Consider the following 8,943-nt stretch of genomic DNA (forward strand, 5'->3'; position numbering starts at 1 on the left):
AAAATAAGTGTGATTTTCAAACACTTTAAACTCCCACTCTCCCCAAAATTTATCGGGCTTTAAACTGCTTATTAAATTTTTTTTAATCGGATTACAGAGTTGGGATCTTTGATAATTTTTCCTGCATATCAAAGAAAGTTAAAAATATTGATTCAAATGATTTTTGTACACAAACAAACTACCTTTGTAGAAAATTGGATAAAATTATTCTAAAGAAACTAAGTCTCCAAAATTTGTAAGCACAAGTCGTGCGTTACCCTTTCGTCGGCTGTATTTTTTACTTAAAGTTTGTAATTTTAGGTATTAAACTCGATTCGTCCACAATTGCTTTTCTAAGTAAGTTTTTTTCTATCACTAAACACTTACTTTGATTTCACAAAACTGGGTTGGGGTCAACAACAAATTGTCAGCTTAAATTCAAAAGCCACCTAAGCCATTGTACCTTTTCGGCTTATCAACTTTTTCTCTTTTTAAGGCTTTTACCAATTCGTTAGAAATTAAGCATCGAAAAAATTTGTTATCAACGAAAACAGCCTGAACTGAATGACAAATCATTAATCTGAGCTTTAAGATATCGATATATATTTTTGTTTTAATACAAGTAATGATGTAGGAACCTTAACTTTGCAAGGATATTCCAATACACACGCACGCACATACACGCACACACGCACAAAGCTTTCGTGCATTTAATTCAATAAACTTCTTTCATAATTTTTCAGGCCAACCCGGCAGCCACAAAAGTACGTGGTTAAATAAAGTTATTAGGTAACGGAAGCAGCAACAAACTTCAATTGAGAAAAACGAACGAGAAGGGATTGAAAACTCTTTTCTAAGCTGTGGCACCATAAGGCATCGATTTGTGTGTAGCGGAAATCGAACTAAGTTCATAACAATTTGCCAGAAGTTTGCATCACACGCATACAAAAAGGTATCCATCGAAGCATGGCGCTTACTTGTATGTTATATTATATGAATGAGTATGCACGCATACTTACATACTTACATATAGGCAGATGTACAATACAATATATTTGCAAATTTATATGCAATCACGTACACATTTACTGCTACTTTGCCTCAATAAACCTTTTACTTTTTATGGTTTGTTAAAGCTTGTGGCCAACAACAACAGAAAGATCCATTCAATATTTTATGTAAGTATATGTACGCATGTATGTGGCACCCTTTGTCTAACTCACAAAGGTAACAGGTGAATTAACTCGATTAACGTCTGTATACACAGACTGGCTGCGGCATCTTGTCGCGCTGCTTCATGTACTTTTACATACGTTTGAGAATGTTGCATACATATAAATGTGTACTTGTATATGTAAAAGTAAAAGTATTTGTGGTCAGTGGCGCCTTCGGGTCTCCTCTCGCTTTGACAAACTCTAGTTTGAAGTCCACGTGCGTGATTTGTTGTTTGTTTTTTTCTCAGTCGCTTTAATGCCTCTCTGGTATTGCTTGACATGCGACTGTGGTCGGTCGCAAGTAAAACCACAAAAACCTATTGGAAATTCTTAGTCTACGCAAATTTGTACTTACTTGTATGCTAACTAGGGCTGCCATTAAAATGCAATGCTTCAATTTATAGCAAAACGGGTGAGTGAGAACTGATATGTGGACGAAAAGTTTGTAGTTTTACTTCCCCATAGCTTTTAATCAATATTCTACTTAGAAAATTGTTGAGCAAATATACATAAATAGTAACAGCGTTTTATATGGTTACCACCAAGGTTGGGATACCTCATTTAGACGATAATTTTATTCACCGCTAAGATGCCCTTACAATGGGAAAGAGGAGTAGATAAGAACGTGAAATAATGAACGATTGCTATTTGCACTTGTGTTAACCGATACGCGATGCATATGAAACTCAGATGATGATATCCAAACCTGCCATTTTGACAGGCGGAGGAACACTCTGCGAGGCAAGATGTAAAAATCTTAGTCTCACGAAAGCAGGATGGCTGAAAAAAGGTGATGTCCAACTTGAATTTCCAGATAGCTAGAACAAAAGGTACTCCAAATAATGGCTGATTAACGGGCAATGCTTGGATAGGATTCTCGCAACAATCGAGAGCCGTGACTGGCTTTATTAGCCCTAAAAGTTTTCTCGAAGGACCTTCGAACAGAGGTAGTCAAAAAAACCCCAATCCCCTCCGTGTGGGGGTAAACCACCTCATAGGTAAAAGAGTATGTTTAAACCGCGTATTTCCATTGTCACGCGCAGGTGACGTGTGTCTAAGGAATTTTTTTTTTTCAATAAAAAATAGTTGTAGCCTATAAAATACGTTGACATACCTTCTACGCTTCTTTCCTAACATCCATATTTTTAATAGAAAAATATCTATTAATCTTTTTTTTAAACTATATCAAGACGAATCTATTAAAGGTGGTATCAGCAAACCAGCTGAATGAGCAGCTCTGAAATCACTAGTTAGCTTCTCATTTCAATCAAGTTTGTCCTGGGAATGTTTTAAAGCTCTCGATACTTCAGCATCAACAAACTTTGTTACTCTGAAGTGGGGACCTGAATCTTTCTGCGAGATAGGGAGCGACGAGACTTAAAACCGTTTAACGCCTCTTTAAATGAAAGCCGCACTCAGGTCTGGAGCTCGGTAGCTGAGATTCTACGTATTTATCATCTAATGTTATGTTTTATGTGTATTATGTATACGTTTTATACCTTATGCTTTACGAAATTGAGTGTTTATTGAAGGCAGTTGTATATCTCAGCGTTCCAAAATGGCGGGGGGAAAAATACAAAATTATGTACCAATACGACCTAGTTGATAAAAGTAGCAGCAGGAAGCCAAAATTAGCAAGGCAATATGTATGACAGAAAATATTAACTCTTACAGAAAATAGTTACCATCATTTCTTTTCGATTACAGGGAAATCGGTCTGAATAAAGAATAATTTTGGGGGTGCCACAATAAACTATTTACTAGTACAATACCACGACAGATAACACGTTGCAAAAGAAAGCAAAAGTTCATCAACTCATTCGAAGTTGGTCAGAGACGCGCACGTGTCCTTATGGTGGCGTCCATTGTCTCATAGCCCTTCGCGTTGGCTTCAGAACCGGAAGCAATAACCTGACGCATCAGTCGACTTTTGCAGTATTTGATTTCTGCACCCATCAGCTGATGGTGAGACCAAAGTCTTCCAATCACAGCCACATGTCGTGAGCCAGCAGCCTTATCGCCATAGGATGACTTGGGCTGCACCCTTGGTTCAGCTCACAATCCTCCATTGACGAAAATTTCGCAGGGCAGACAGAGGTGCTGTACTTTTTATCGAGGCGCCGATAGGGACGTGGCTCAGCAGAACCTTTTCCCGCCACATTGACTGGCGCTAAGACCGCGCTCTTACCTTGGGGGTCGTGGCTCGCCCATTAGCGGCAGCTGTAGGGCAGGGAGCTGTACTAATTTCAGTCACCATCCTTCTCCGTTTACCTCGAGAGCGAGTCAGCTTGGGGGCGCGTGCCCACCGAGGACTCGGTAGCTTCCGTGGGTGTCACTTCCGCCGACCTAGGTATTTTGGAAGACACAGACGCGGAAGGGCTGCTAGAGCCACATGATGATTTCTTCCGCATTCCTCCTTGCCACGCTCTTCGAGTTCCCGGCTTCTTTGGGAGGTTGCGCCGCCATCGAAGCGACCTCACAACTCCGACCCTCCGAAACTGGGAAACGTTTTTCAGTCTCTGAAGAAGAGGAGATTGCGAAAGCAACCACCGTCTCCTCCTGAATGCGCTCTCGCTTATGGGGTTATACGCAGTTATGAAGCAAATAAAAGACGGGTTGTCAAGGATTTATCCTGAAGAAACTTCAGAATATTTTAATTTGAAAATTTTTGGCGGTTATAAAAGCATCCTTCAAGAACGTAACAAAATTTTTTATTTATGAAAATGTTGATTATAGAGCGCGCTGCAGGCGATTTCTGGAACCTCCTTTAAAAAAAGACGATTTACGGTGTACATCGTAACTCAGGATTGGATTATCTGAAATCAAAAAACCAAACAAATTTTGTTAATATATTAGATTATCTAGTAATTAATCGTTCGGCTAATCAAAATAGTGAATTTACACAAAATGGCAGCTTTTAAAAGAAATGATTTCAATTTTTACGTTAAAATTTGGCCGTAAATTGATTATAAAATGGAAAATAAGTATCAGATTTACAAAAGGAACGATTAATTACTAGAAAATGTATCTTTAAAGATTGAGTTAAAACGGTTGACCGATCAAACAAGCCGTTTTCGAGATATCGTGTACACCGACTTGAAAAATGCCGTTTTGAAAAAAACACGTTTAAAGTTTCAATACCTACCTTAAAACGTGCCGAGGCATCTCTACATATTTAGGTATAACTCCGAAAGTATTGCTTAGATCTACTTCAAATTTCGTGCGTATACTTTTGAATATATGTACATTACAAAAATGCAATAAAAAAATCGATTTTTTTGAAAGTCATAACTGCGTATAACCCCTTATAGAGCTGAGAGGCTTGGGTAATGGTTGAAGCCTCCAGAAGCCATACCCCTGCCGCCGAAGCGGGTGAATTGCCACTTGTACGGGTTCCACCTGGAGTAATATCCTTTCTGTTGCCCATTACCGAGGAAGACTTTTATTCGGAACTCCTCCCCAGCCAGTTTCATTTGCGGATGGCACCCTGATGCCATGCCAATTTTGAGTCATTATACGAGTGTTGAACGCACCCGATCAGGGAAGGACACTCATGTGATGCCAGGGCTTCGCTATCCACCGCCTGGGACGCGCCCGTAAGGAGTGAGTGTCAGTAATTTAATTTTACTACACTTTTCAGTCTTAAATATTCTAAAATACTTTTTTGTAGTTATGAATTAATCTCTTAAATGTCTGTTCTGAATTTTTGTTAGACATAACTGAATGAATATGAAGAATAAATAAATAAAATATTTTACTTTTACGCAGTAAAGTGACTCACAAATACAACAAAATCAATAGCAACTGCGCTGCCAGTTACGCAAGAATGTCGGTGTGTGTCGAATTTGGCAGCAAGCAGAAGCAAGTCAAACGAAAAGAGAATTGTCATAAACAGCAACAAAACAGATAGAAAGCAGCTGCTTGCGCAACTAAACACATACATCAATACACATAAACATTTCTATTAGATCTGGTTGTCAAAATAGTCACGAACTAAATTTATTTGACAGCAAATTCAAGCAATTTTAATAAAATATGGCAAAAATGAATATTTAGTTTGCAAGCATTTAAAGAGCTGTGCAGTTTCCAAACTCGCTTCTGCTGCATGCTTCCCCATTACGAGCCAATATTTATGCCATGGGTCTGCACAGGTACGTTCTATCGGATATAGAAAACTCGTGTGTATGCATTGTTGTTGTGTTTGTAGCTGTGAGTTGCACTTATTTGGCAATGATTGGATTGCAGGTGGATTTCTGCCCAAAATTGTTCACTTTTAATTCGAAAAAACTTTTGCCGTTGCTGCCCACATTCAAGATGAGAATGAAAACATTGGCTATAATTGAAGCTTTTACAAGCTTGCAGACTTTGAAGCGCATAGCGGATAGTGCCAAAAATTATGCTCTGCATATCTACCAGCTGTACGACTATCTGCAGTGGTAATTTTTGGCAATGCTTCAAGGTAAAATGGTTCACTTGAATGCAACTGCAACTGGAATTTGTGGGCTTTCGCCAATACTAGAGTTGGATATGAACAATTAATACATGACCATGAGCCAAATGCACTGTACTGTGTATTTATGTACCTGTATCTGTATGTAGTTGAACAGCTTGCACCATTTGCAAATATGCAACAAAAACTTATTAACAAGGCACTTAGAAGGATTCCGTAAGTCATGCTCTGGCACGCTAGCAAAAAAATTCGAGATGCAAAGTAAAAGAGAGAAAAGGCAAGAGGGAGTGCATGAGAGAGGAGTGGGTGTGTTCAAAGTCTATTAAGGCCCTCGCCTCATTCGAAATGGTGTTTTTGCGTGTTTCTTTAAAAGCGTGTAACACGGAAATGAAAAAAATTTTTTTTTTTACTTTTCTTTTCACTATTTTCTTCTTTGACCTATTTGTAAAAAATAAAAAAAACTTTTTGGCCACACAAGATTTGTTCAAAAAATTATCAACCTTCAAAAAATGGTCCTCACATGGATAATGGACACAGATAAAGCCGACTTTACTGAATCAATTTTGATGAAATAAAATTTAAATGATGTAGAATTGATGTCATTATCGTATGAACTACGTCATAAGGGCACGATAGTAAGCTTTCATTTACATGGGGCACCTATAAGTTTGATTGGGTCAGCTGACACAGAACGTTTACATCGGTGAGTGTGGGCATCATTAGGCTGTCGACAATATTGTCACATTTTGAAGCAAAAAACAAAAAAAGAAAATCAAAGTGGTACTGGTGGCACTAGACCAAAAACAATGTTTTTTACGTTTCATTGTCACGGCAAAGTATTGGAGAAGTAGAAAAAAAAAATGTATTCGCCCTGTTTTATTCTGTGCTGCCAGCCACATGGACACAGCGAAAAAACAAATCAGCTGAATTAACAATCCACCTTTATAAATTCGATTTGAGTTACGAAGTGAACATTTTTTGTTATGAATTTTGGAAAATGAAAAATTATATCTAATGGATTTTATTTTCTAAAGGTATATATTAAAACATTTAAAAATGAATTTTTAGCAAACCTTGATTTCAAATCTTAAAGGAACTTAAATTTCTTGGACAATTTTTTCCTTTAAATTCGAAATATGGTTTTTTTTGAGTTTGGTAGTGTAGTTTCCAGAACCCATTACTTCCGAAGTCTTTGCGACTCCATCTTGAAAAATATCTGTTTTAAAAGCTAATGTTTGTCTATTTTAATAATAGTTTAGTGGAAAAATTTGGGGAATATGGAGCGACATCTGAAAATGAAAAAGTAAAGACTTTTAGATAATCATTTTGTGAGAAAAATTTCGAAGCTAGTTAAACTAAAATATTATCTAGCTCATAGTCTTTCCAATACTACTTCATTTATGCAAATCGGATTAGAAAGTTTTAACATATTTTTAAGTAAGTTTTTAGCAACTTTTATTGGGAACCTCCTTTCGCCATCTTCGTAAGAGTCGTTAAAATATTTATCCAGAAGAATTACTACAGGGTGGCTGATGAATTTTGCTACATTAAGAAACTCAAATAACTTTTTTTTTAGTGTATGGAATTCATTTATTTTTTTTTTCAAGTTGAAGGTCATTAAATTTTATTAAATGTAGCTTAACTAGTTTTAAAAATAATTGAATTTAAATGCCCCCCATGCTCGTTGACACAAGTGCGACATCTTAGTAAAAAGTTGTTCATTGCTGCTTTGAGAGTTGCGACAGGAATAGCCGCAATTGTTGCCCGAATGGATTGTTTTAGTTCATCCAAATTTGTTGGCTTTGTTTTATAAACTTCTTGTTTACATAAACCCCACAAGAAAAAGTCAGGTGCAGTAAGGTCAGGCGACCTGGGGGGCCAACGAAATTCGGAGTTTCTTGAAATCAGTTTATTGGGAAATTTTCGTCGCAACTCTGTCATAACAGTCTGGGCTATGTGAGACGTTGCCCCATCTTGTTGAAACCACACAGAGTTGAAAGGAATTCTCTTTCGGCGTAGTTCTGGATAGAAAAATTCTTTCAGCATTTTCAAATAACGGTCTCCAGTAACCGTAACGGTGTGACCATTTTCTTCAAAAAAATAAGGCCCGACAATACAGCGTTAAGAAACCGCACACCACACTGTCACGCGAAGAGGATGCAATTCCGTCTCGTGGAGTATCTGTGGGTTAGAAGTACTCCATATTCGACAATTTTGTTTGTTCACATTGCCGTTTAAATCGAAATGGGCCTCATCAGACATGAAAAGGCAGTTTAACATGTTTTGGTCTTCTTCCACCATTTGCAGGATCTTCTGGCAAAATTCCAAGCGAATCGGCAAGTCTGCTGCATTCAGTTTGTTAACCATTTGAATTTTGTAGGGAAATAAGTCTAAATCTTTGTGCATTATTGTTTGCAAAGACTGTCGGCTGACACCAAGTTGAGCAGATAAGCTTCTTGTTGAAACCCTTGGATTGCTTTGTATAGCTGCAGCTACAGCAGCGATCGTTTCCTCCGTCCGAACTGGTGGGTTTCGATGATAAGGCCTTCTTGCGACTGTTCCTTGCTCAGCAAAATTATTCACCAGTCTCATTATGGTCCATCTGCTCGGGGGATCGCCGCCAAACATCCGCCTGTACTCTCTCTGTACCAAAACTACGGACTCCAGTGCGTAGCGGCGGACTATCCAAATTCTTGTTTGCGTGTCCCAGTTATCCATTTTAATAAATTTTAAAGATCAATCTGCAAATTAAAACAAAAATGGAACAGATAACTTAAAAAGAAAAAAAGTTTTTCAATTTTTTTTTGGTAGCGGCTTTCATCAGCCACCCTGTAGTAAATGGGCTTTAAGGGGTTATATACCTTGTGGTCCGGTGAAATTAGCGAAAGTTGGGTTTTTTTTAAAGATATGTAGCAATAATTTTATTGTATAAAAGTTTTTATTATTGAATATTACAATGTTTAAAGAAAAAAAAACGCTTTGTTTGTGTAAAAATATTTGGAAGAGGCTTGCGGTGGACGCGATTCAAGTCCACCAAGTCAACTGAAATCAAAAAATCGAAAAGATTTCATTAGTATAGGGTTATATCTTCTTAGTAAACGATCAATATATTAAATATTTTGATTTTTGTGAAAATAGGAACATGTTTTTAAAAAACTCCACTTCTACAGTCCTAAAATTGGCATTAAAAAATTCATATCTGCAAAATAAAAATGTATACATAAAAAGTTGATCGTTCACTAAGAGGCGACATCAATTACGAACAATTTAAAAAAAAAATTATAAAAATCGGTTGAATAC

The sequence above is a fragment of the Anastrepha ludens genome, chromosome 6, assembly GCF_028408465.1.
Source record: "Anastrepha ludens isolate Willacy chromosome 6, idAnaLude1.1, whole genome shotgun sequence".
Taxonomy (NCBI): Eukaryota; Metazoa; Arthropoda; class Insecta; order Diptera; family Tephritidae; genus Anastrepha; species Anastrepha ludens.